The sequence below is a fragment of the Pygocentrus nattereri genome, chromosome 14 (assembly GCF_015220715.1).
Source record: "Pygocentrus nattereri isolate fPygNat1 chromosome 14, fPygNat1.pri, whole genome shotgun sequence".
Classification (NCBI taxonomy): domain Eukaryota; kingdom Metazoa; phylum Chordata; class Actinopteri; order Characiformes; family Serrasalmidae; genus Pygocentrus; species Pygocentrus nattereri.
Genome location: NC_051224.1, coordinates 40,411,080 through 40,422,518, shown reverse-complemented (window position 1 = coordinate 40,422,518; position 11,439 = coordinate 40,411,080). Strand labels below are relative to the sequence as shown.

General features: G+C 43.7%; 1 protein-coding gene across 1 annotated transcript in view; it reads left to right on the top strand.

Annotated features, from left to right (window-relative positions):
• Positions 1-311: 311 nt before the first annotated feature.
• Positions 312-11,439, top strand: part of emp2 (epithelial membrane protein 2) — a 38,118-nt gene continuing 26,990 nt past the window's right edge. The window contains exon 1 of the mRNA XM_017718311.2: positions 312-438. The gene's annotated coding sequence lies outside the window, so the exon portion shown is untranslated. The remainder of the gene's footprint in view (positions 439-11,439) is intronic.

Here is an 11,439-nt window from a genome sequence, read left to right as displayed (position 1 = left end):
AGTGTCTATATCTGTGTTGTAGTCATGGCGACGCCTGGTTCCCATCACCACCACTGTAAAGACGTCTGAACCAGTTCACTCCAAACCCTCTGAATGACTCTCAGTTACACTGAAACTTTCAAAGATGGGTGGAATTCCCCTCCCCAGAGGATTTAGCTGTGTTTGTGCGCTCTGTGAGAACATTCTGAGCACCTCCTGTCTCCGGCAGGCTCCTCCCTCCAGCTCCATCCTCAGCACAACAAAGTATTAAATTCCAGACCACACCCAGCGGACTCGGGGCTCTGGGAGGGGGCGGGGCTTTCCGAGCCCCTCCCTCCCTTCCACTACTACTCCTTCTGCCTGCAGTCACGTTTAGCTCCTGCATCACGTTGCTTCCACATCTGGCTGCTCCTCACGCGCGCGGGGACTCTTCTCACCTTCTCCACTTCTTCTGCAGCGGTGAGTCTTTCATCTGATCTCCTTCCTGCGCGAGCTTTGTCGGCCCCTCAGGAGGGGTGCGAACTTTTCTCATCACAGGTTCTGGAGCCCAAAACTTTCTGAGTCCAGACTGAGAAAGGGGCGTTGTCGGGCAGGGGAATCGCGCGCGCCCCCGTGCAGAACCCCTTAGCCGGGACCTTAATTGAATAAAGCCAATCAGCCCAATTAGGCTGGCGATGTTTTGACGCCTGGTCCTGTCTGGGCACGCGCTTTGAGTTCAGTGACGCGCTGAAGAAGTCGCTTTCATCTCTGCAGCGGCTTCAGATCTCTTACAGCGGCCGTGGGTCAGTAGCCGAGGTCATGGTGTGATATAAGCTGTTATGGACTGGTTTTAATTCACAAAGTTTGCTTTTTCTGTGTGTTTCACGAGTGAAGTCATCTTGAAACGCCCCCTGCTGACAATGACCAGTATTGCACACATTAGCTTTATTCAGATGTTATATGGGCAGATATTCAAGTACTGTATTAATGAGCAGCCTGATTAATGTGCATATTTGACTCTGTTAGTGCCTAAAGGGGGCTTTCTCCACTGATTCTGTTTATATATATACACACACACACACACACACACACACACATATACATATATCTCGCTGTTGTTGGATCAAAACCTTGTATCTTCATAATGGTAACTTTACAGGAGAAGGAAAAAACCTACATTACTTTTAATGTAAGTCAATGGAACCAGACGTCTTTACTAGTCATTTTGGGCCGTTTCTTTTGGTCCATTCATCATGAAATTTACACATCATATAAAGGACAGTAGGCGTTTCCAAATGATGTCAAAAACTGAAAAATGAAGATACAATATATACACAGTGATATATATATATATATATATATATATATATATATATATATATATACATCTGGCCCAAAGTTTCACTTTCTGATATAGGTTTGCTTAAAAATAACAGGCTCTTCCTGCTGAGCTGGAAAAGTTGGGCCGCCTGTTTCGATAAAGGCTCTGTGGAAGTCGACTGTTGCCCCTCTGCAGCTTTGCATGTCTGCTTTTTGCATATCTGCCATTGGGTCTTGCGAACGTGTCTCTGTGAGGGTGTAATTGTGCGTGTGAGCCTTCAGCACATTCCAGAGGGCTGTTTTTGGTGGGGGGGGGGTTTGGAGGGGAGTGGGCTGTGTTTTCAGGAGGCCTCAGTGTGGAGTGGATTTCCGGAGGCCCACCGGTCACTCTGCGAGCACAACAAAAACACAGCCAGCCCAGCCCCAAAAACGGCACGCCCGCCGGGCACGCATGCGGGGGCTCGATGTGAGGGGGGCGGAAGGCAAAAAATCACCCCCTTGTAAAACGGCAGGAGCCCCTTTCCATCCCATTAGAAGGTAACAGGAGCACGTTGGGCTTTTATATGAATACTTTCAGACTCGCAGCTGAAATGACTGGAGAACCAATGTGGAAAGTGCAGAGTCTAAACTTTCACATTAGGGCCTGTGAGTAGATGTTTCACTACGATGTGGAAGGAAAATCTCACAAACAGGACAAATACGGGGTCACAACCTGAAAAAAACGATGAACAAACAGTGAGGCCTGGTTGAATAATTAAAAATAAACCATTTTCTTTTAATAATATATATATATTTAGCCATATATGGTGTTTTATCTCATTACCACAACACACGGACTGCCATTAAGGCTTTTCTCTGCACTTGTGCCTCATAACAGGTTCTAGATATTAACTGAGAACAGTCTGTAAAGCACTGTGATTATTTTGAGTAAAATGGTGAATTGTAGTCCAAATGAATTACTCTGGAATGCCAAGCAGGTTCTAGATATTAACTGAGAACCATCTCCAAAGTGCTGTGTGATTAATTTTGAGTAAAATGAAATGACCAACAGGTTCTAGATAGTAACTCAGAACAGTCTCTGAAGTGCGTTTTAGTTATTTTGGGTGTAATGTAGTCCAACTAAGTTACATTGGAATACCAAACATGTTCTAGATATTAAATGAGAACAATCTCTTAAGTGCTGCGTGATTATTTTAGGTAAAATTATTCATTTTATTCCAAATAAATCAGACTGGAATGCCAAACCGGTTCTAGATAGTAACTTAGAACAGTCTCTTACGTGCTGTGTGATTAAAGGACATCAGAAGCTCCTCTAAGCGGCGAGTCACTTATATTGAGTAAACCGACACACACACACAAATTTCTGAAGTAAATGGTAAGAACCCAGTAGAACCACAGCAGGAATCGCTGCAGCTCAGATTCAGTTTGGTTTATAGACAATAAATAGATGAACACAGTACAAGACTCTGTACTCTATTAAATTATTAGAACCTTTATACCTTTAGAACCTATATATCATCACACAGCACTGTGGAGTTATATCTAGAACCTATATCTAGTATTTTAGTTAAACTGCCTGGAAACTTCAGGACCTATTTTGGAGTTTGTAACTCAGACGTAACCTGGTTAATACTTAGAACCGAAAGGTCTGTAGAAGAAAGCATTGTCAAAAAAGTTGATGGAGAATGTGTTATTTTTAAAAATGGTTCCGTATAGCACCAAAAAGGTTCTGCTGTTGTTCCAAGCCATTGTTGGTGCTGTATAGAACAATGTTCAAAAAGATTCTGTATAGAACCCTATACAACACATTCTCCATCGGTCTGAAGAACCGTTTCACCATGCAGAGAACCATTTAAAGATGAAATGGTTCGATGCGGAACCTGAACCCTTGAGTGTGATTTACGGCCCGGCTGCCGATGGCGGGATATTTACCCTCAGTTTGTGTAGCATTACAGCGTGTCTTCCTCTGGCAGCGCGCCCAGACCGGCTCTCTGGAGAGCACTTATAGCTCCGCGTCTGGAGTTAACACGGATAGACCTTCTCCCCACGTCCTACAGAGCCAAACGGCGCTCTGTAAGGACCTGCACGTTCCGTCCAGGGTTGGGCAGTATGACAATGCCCTGTTGTAATAGCTGCGTCCCAATTCAGGCTGCATAGACCCGGTCTTTTAAAGGGGGAGCCTCAAACTTTGATTTTAGTTTTTAATTTTTCTTTTATTAGAGCTGGAGATGCTTCTCTCTGTCGTCTCTTTGCTCCCTAAACCATTCATTCATTTACATTCGTGGCATTTGGCTGACGCTCTTCTCCAGAGCGACTTACGGTTTGATTGTTTTACACAGGAAGGCGAAGGTGGTGTTGGGAGTCTTGCCCAAGGACCCTTATTGGTATAGTGTAGGGCGGTTACCCAGGCGGGGCATTGAACCCCAGTCTACAGCGTAGAAGGCAGAGGTGTTACCCACTACACTAACTACACTACTAACTTACGTTTACAGTGTCTCCTCAGCTGCTGTTCACTCCTCTGCTGATGCCACCATGTTCTTGTGAGTGGGCACAGTGAGCACACTTGCCCGGAGCGGTGGGCAGCCCTATTTTCTATCCATGGCACCCGGGGAGCAGTTGGGGGTTAGGTGTCTTGCTCAAGGTCCCCTCAGTCACGTACCGTCAGCTCAGGGGATCGAACCAGCGACCTTCTGGTCACAAGGCTGGTTCCCTAACCTCCAGCCCACGACTGCAGCCCATGGGTAAATACAAGATGTTTATTCAAAGGCTCTTTAGTAAAGAAAATGGAATATAGAACCATGAACAGACTGAATCTTTAGGATGATTAAAGGGTTCTTTGCATGGTAACACGGTTCTTCAGAGGGAGAACGTGCTGTAGATGGTTCTGTGTGGAACTGTTTTGAGAAGTGTTCTATATAGCACCATAAAGGTGCTACCATTGTTATGATATGAGCTTGTACGAGCTATACGGTCAGTACTTCCAGAACACTGACCAACTGCATGGATCATAAAAAAGGCAGGCCAGTTGTGGAGAACAACTTATATTAAAGTATATTAACTGCATAACCTTTCGTGTTTTGATGAAAAGCGTGATTTTATGTGTGTTCAGTGAGTAAAGCTGTGTTTTGGGTCGTGTACTGGCTGCGTTTCAGTTTTAATGCGCCGCAATTGTCGCGAACATGGACAAAATGGAATTTTCAGTCATTAGTTTTAATAAAATAAACATAGTTAAGGTTCAGGGCCACCCAAAGCAAAAGCATTTTAACTCATTAATTCTAGCCGCTGCTTCACCTGGTTGTTCCCCCTTTTCTGTATTTTAACATTTTATACTAAACTTAAAACCTTATTTTCTGTTCATTTTGCTCTTTTGTTGTTGTTTGCTATCCGGTGTCGACCAGAGGAGGACGGGTTCCCCTTTTGAGACTTGGTTCCTCTCAAGGTTTCTTCCTCTTGCTCTTAGGGAGTTTTTCCTGAGCCGGTTCATGAGGAGCCTGGCCTCTTCCTATTTCCCTCATTATATCAAAAACAGGGCTGCTGAGCAGCAGGGGGCGCCCACGAGCGCGTCCTTAATGAACGGGAGGGAATGGAGCTCAACGGCTAAAAACGAGAAGTTTAATCGTTTCTAATCACTCGCTCAGAACTTGCCTTAAATTTTAGAAAGTAGAAGAATAGTTTCACTAAAAAAAACTAAGAAATCTCACCTGTATTTTTAAATTATTCTACAGCAAACGGGTTTTGGGCAGCAGGAGGCGGGCCTTACCGCTAGAGTGGGATGATTGATTGGTGAGCGGAGCAGCTGTTCCATCATGAACGTACATGAGGCGCCGTTTTAAACTCCTATAACTCTATAAAGAGTTTAAAAGCTCTTAAAATACAACAGCAGTGTTAAAATGTTTTATGCAGGAAATGAATGAATTCCTTTATATAAAAATGTTTGATCGTTTATAAACTATGATTCTAGTCAAATTCTCCATCTTAACCCGTTCAAATCTTGGACTTGCTCAGGAGCGCCCTCTAGTGTTTGAGAAACCCAGAAGATGCTGCTGAGACTTAGTTCTCTGGTTTTTCCTTGCCGCTGTTGCCATTGGCGACGCTCATGGCGGCTCGGACCCGGATTGTTCTGTTCAGCTGCTCTGCGACACGCCTGTTGTGTGTAAGTTATATGATATATAAGTTAACTGTGACTGTCTGATTGGATGGCGTCGTGTGATTTTACTCACTTATTTTTACCACTTTTCCTCCTGTTCCTTCTGAAACGGTCACTGCACTGTAGTTTTCCAGCCTGCCGCTGCTGGCGTACGGTATTCCACCTTTCTGCCGATCTAATAAAAACGAAATATTGTGATGCATATTGTGTATTGTAAGCATTATGATCTTATATTTTCACACGCCGAAACCTTCTCTCTCACACAGAAATCCGCCAGGCTCTGCACCCGGTGTCGTGACAGAGTTGCCGTGTTTGACCCAGAAAGCAGGGCCCTGGTGGAATTCTCGTCAGATCCTCCTTTTCCATGTGTTATTTTTCCATTCTTCAGAGACAGATCTGTTCCAGTAATCTGTTTCAAACTTTCATTCCTGAGTTTCTACTCATGTTTTGTGGCAAAAAAAGTGTATTAAAGTGCTCAGTGTTGAAACAGTGGTTTGTTTTCGGCGCAGGTAGTGAGCGTGGTGCCTTTACACTTCCACCCCAGACATGGGTGGATTAAGTAGTTAAGGGCCGTCTGCGACCTGGGGTGAGGTTCCATTAACCTCTATGGGCTATTTATTAAAAAAGAGGCCTTATTATCGTTATCATGCTGATTTAAATAATAATGCCTGCAGAGAAATTTCCCTTTTTGTAGTTTCTCTGTGGCATCTGGGCTTTGACTTTCTTACAAATGGTATCTTATCAAGTAAAATTATCCTAAAAGTAGTAAATAATCTAAGATTTCTCCTGTTGAAAATGTTGAAAGCTTCATTTAAGATCCTCTACCTTATTTCTAGGCCTTTACTTGTCTCGGTAGCGAGCTAACTTTCCCGTTCCACCTTAAATGGTGCAGCAGAGGCGCCAGAACGTAACTGCTGCACCATTTAAGGTGGAACGGGAAAATTCGAACAAGATGCCGGAGAATCTCTGATTCAGCTTCATGTCACTGAGAACTGGGGTGGGTGATAATAAATAATTGCCCCCCTGTTTGAAGGCGTATGAGTATGATAATATAACACAGGTGACACTCAAAAAGGGGGAGGGGCTTAGTGTTGTTTTAACTTTAAATCTAGCATCGTCGTGTACTGCAACCGTCTAATAATCTAACAATCTTATAACCCAGTAATTCATCCCAGCTTCAGGAGATGGTGAGTTTGAAGCCCAGCAGATCCACAGCTGTCCACATCCGGAAGCCAATAATAAGAAATGGACAATGGGATTGTGTGGGGGACAGATTCCCAGCTGGTGGGTGAATTGAGTGAAAAAGCTAATTCTATTTTGTTTAACTAACTGAGATTAACTAGCCGGAGAAGAAGGGTCGGAGAAGTCCGAGTTAAATGACGTCTGGGGTCCTCAAGTTGAGTTGACTCAAGAAAAGCTGTGTAATGAGTTATTTTATAGGTGGTAACAGGTGGTGACCTCGTTGTTTACAGTTCAACTGTAATACTAGTTGGTGGTCTGTAGGCTTTCAGTACTTCAGCTTTGTAGCTTCAGTGCAAAACCTAAAGAAGCAGACTACACACAGGCTTGGGTGCGTGAAAATACGTGCACATTTGATTTTATTGGCCAGAATATCGTTTTAACCCCAGCTTGGAGTCACTTTAGTCCAGGAGGCCCCAGAGCCTGAGTCCAGTTTCCAGCCCAGGATTTTGTAATCACTGGTAGGTGAGTCAGTTGTTTGCCTACTTTGAACACCTAGAAGTTTGTATTTATTTGCTCTTTTTAACGTTTTGGGGAAAATAAAATATAAAATCTGTCTTTTTTCCTCAAAATGTTAGACTTCGCAGTTAAACAGTAATTGTGCATTAAAATGTGACGGTCTCTGTAGAGGATGCGTTCACTTATTTTCTCTCAGAAAAACCTGCAGTTTGACCCAAACCTTTGCACACGACTGCACTTGGTGGCCAAATAGTTCCATCAGCTGGATCAGGAGGCAGCTGGATCAGGAGGCAGCTGGATCAGGAGGCAGCTGGATCAGGAGGCAGCTGGATCAGGAGTTAGGCCACGGGTCAAGCTCTGACTTTTGTCGTTCTACGACGCGGCCAGGCCTGTTGTCTTTAGTGGCGCCGGATGGACACGGGGATACGAAAAATGCAAGGATGCATTTTTTCCTGCAACACTTTGAAATTCCTGTCAGTGAGGGCTGACCGCTACGGCTGCGGAGAACATGAAACATGATGGGCCGTCAGCAGGCGCTCGAGTCCGGCTCTTTGGCTCGGGATGCATTTGAATTGCAAACTAGCTGTCAAACAGGGTGTGTTATCAACACCACAGCGCCTCGAAACGGAGGAACGGTGGATAAATGGAGCAACCGGTGTTGATAAAAACCTGTTCTTTAGTGAAGTGAGGGCAGGCGGTCACTAGTGCCACACAAACAAGTCCTGACTTTGTAGAAAAAGAGGACTAAGCTGCACGAACAACATTTTTTATCCTAAAAACGCATATTTTGTCAATTCCTGAGGTTAAATTTCGACTTAGAAATTAAAAACAGATGCTGTAGTAATTTCCAGTTATAACAGCCGTTTATTCATTGTTCAGGAGATATTTCTGAAATTAGATTTAAAATGAACGGAGCAGAATAATATTAGAAGATATAGAGAAAATGAGGCTCCTAACAACCACCTGGAAGAGCTGGTCGACCCCAAAACTGCCCCATCAGATAAACAGCACTGAAAGCTTTGATCTCTGAGAGAGAGGAGAAGATCAAGCTGCTTCAGATCTGAAAACATCCACAGGTGTTTCTGTCCATCCTTCCACTGTGAGAAGACCACTCAGCGCTGTGGGTCTGAAAGGATGTGTAGCTGATCAAGAAGAACCTCACTGAGAAAAGGAGACGGACACATCAAACAAAGAAGCTGGACGATGGACTGACCACCCCAGAGTCCAGACCTCAGCACCACTGAATGGGTTTGATCATCAACCAGCTTCTCAGACTGAGCTTTGGAGGCGTGTCTGCAGGTTCTCTGAGGAGCTGAAAGTGAGGCTCCTGAGAAGAACGGAAGCTGGAATGAAGGGAGAGAGACTCACTGACCCTCACAGCGGAGAGCAGAGTGAGATGCTGAGGCTTTTGTATCATTTTCTGTTTAATATTCTGCGTTTTTCTGACTCTTAATGGCCATTTTAACTGTAAAATAACTGTTTTCTATAAAAATATACGTCATATTATTACGTGCAGTTCAGTCCAAAATCTGGTATATATGTCTTTTTTCATTTAAACCTGAAAATAATCAACATAAAGTTTTAAAATCTTGAAAATGTAGAACAAAGAAAAGTTATGAAATTTTCTGCACTGTTTATTGAAATGTAAGCAAATATGTGACGCTGACCAGGTTGAGGTCTTTGAACGAAAAGGTCAGATTGTGTATTCAGTCTTTTCCAGTGAAGCTCGTGTTCAGACGACTCTCAGTTGGGTCTGATTTTCTGATCAGAGTCTTTCGCACAAATTTGTGGAGTTTCCAGTTTGAGTGGACGCTGTCATTAAAGCAAAAGTAGGAATGTCAAATGATGAAATTCTGAAATTCATGTAGACATTCAGTGATTCTGCATTCCGCTCAAAGCATTATGCTGATAATATCATTTGTCTTGAAAAATAATGTGTTAAATTAGAAAGGAATACCAAAGAGAAGCATTTTCAGCAGTGACGGACTTTGGGACCTCACTGTACAGTTACATATCACTGGTGTTGGAACAAAACCTTGTATCTCCATTTTTGTTGTTTTTGGGTTTTTGACAGAATTTGAAAATGCATGTTGTCCTTTACACTGTGTGCAAGTTTCATGATGAATGAACTGACAGAAATGGACCAAAATGACTTGGAAACAAATTTTGGTTCCATTGACTTACATTCAAAGCAAAGGATGTTTTTTCCTTCTCCTGTAAAGTTAGAGGCTTTGTTCTGATACCAGTGATATATGTACACACACACACACACACACACACACACACACATCGCTGCTGTTCGACAAAATACCTCACATCTCCATTTTTGTTGTTTTACGTTTTTTGACATGATTTGAAAAAACCTACTGTCTACATTGTTTGTAAATTTGATCACGAATGGACCAAAAGAAATATCCCAGAATTACTTGGAAAAATCTCTGGTTCCATTGACTCACATTAAAAGTAAAGTAGGTTTTTTCCTTCCACTGTAAATTTACCATTTTGGAGATACGAGGTTTTGGTCTGAGAGCAGTGATATGCATGTATGTACATATGTATATATGTAGATATATATGACTGCTTGTCCTGACGTTGAGTGAAAACCAGCGTATGTAAATGTGTCCATATGGGAAAAACGTCAGTCACAGTCTGGATTCTTTTTTCCGAATGAGATGTTCTTATAGTGTTTGCTAGCGGTGTTTGGGTGTGGTGTCTGTGTCCTGAGAGAGTGACAACAAATGGCGTGAGCCTCGCGTCGCATTTCGGAAATAAAAACTCAGAATAGAGGTGAAATTCTTGCAGCTCTTGGCTGCTGCAGAGATGACAGTGCCTGTGTGGAATACGCCGGATATGGAAGTACACAAGGAGGCAGGCGGACAGAGACAAAAATGCAGACACGCGTTCAGACTCTCAGATGACACGAGGAAGGAACGTAGTCAGGACTCAAACACTGGGGGGGTTGAAGAGGCGGGGGTCTAGCAGACATGAAGACAGACGTACACTTAAGTGGGATTGAGGGATTTGCTTGCTTACAGACACACAAAAATGGAAAATGAGATGTGGCTGGCAGGCCGAGTCCGCTCTGTTTATAAACTGCATGCTGGCACTCGTGTGACAGACATTAGGCTCGGTTTGAACACAGTTGGTGCTGTGAGACTAAATCTGCTATTTGCATGAAGAGACTAAACAAACAAACAAGGCGGTGCGCGATGGGCACGCAGGGTGGCATTGTCAGCTTCTGTTTGTTTTACTTTCTGGCTGTTTGAAGATTTCAGCCTCGTTTTCCTTGCAGTGAGCGCTGCTGAAGCTGGTTTAGCTTTACGTTGTAGTGACCAGATCTGTGAATTTATTCCAGTATGAATCTGCAATATCTGAAGTTTTACAGTCTGACTGTAATGACTGTTGAGCCATTTTAATCCAGTAATAATTCACAGTTTGTTTAGTTTTTTTACAGTCAGACAGTGAGTGTGTTCAGTAATAGTAGTCCTGCTCTAGTCCACTTCATGCTGATGGAATAATAAAACCTGCTATCACAAACGGCCGTGTTGTTATTGTTATTGAGTCTGGAGCCTGTGGTGTAGTGGTAACATAAGCATCCCGGCTAAGACCTTTGAATTTGGATTATTTGTTGGAAGTACCACTTGGCCAGTCAAATCCCTCTCAAAACACCTTTCAGAACCTCCTCTGAGAAAGTGATTCCAGCTTCAGCAGCTCTTTGGGTATTCTAACATTCTCTCCCCTCCTCACCTGTTAGAGCGATACGCTACAGGTTTAAAAACCAAATGGAATCCAACTTAAGACACCAGGAGTGAGATGACCTTTCTCTCTCTTTTCCTGAAGATCAAAGTGGCTGGAGAGGATCCAAACAACGCGTAAATGAAAGATGGGAACCAGCAGGCGATATCCTGTGGGGGAATCTCCATTACATCAGTTGCTGCCTCCATGTGGGAGTTGTTACTGGCTGTCATGGGCCGTAACCCCTGGAACGCAAAGTAAAGGCCTGCAGCAGTAATGCTAAAGCCACAGCAGATGCCCCTGAGAGGGAAGGTGTCCGCTGCTCAAGCCCCAGACCTTCAACTCTGCAGGTCTGGCCAAGGGCCGAGACGAATCCTGCTGTGTGTGAGCGAGCTTAGACAGAGGCACTGTGCCAAACACAAGACTTTTCAGTAGTTTCTAGCTGAACCCCTGCAGATCAATGTTGTGAAGCTCCAGGCTAGATACAAGAAGTCCTGCTTGAATGGATGAAGCCCCTGCTTGGACCAGTTACACCTTTGCTTGGACAGATGAAGCCCCTGCTTGGTCAGATACAGATAAGA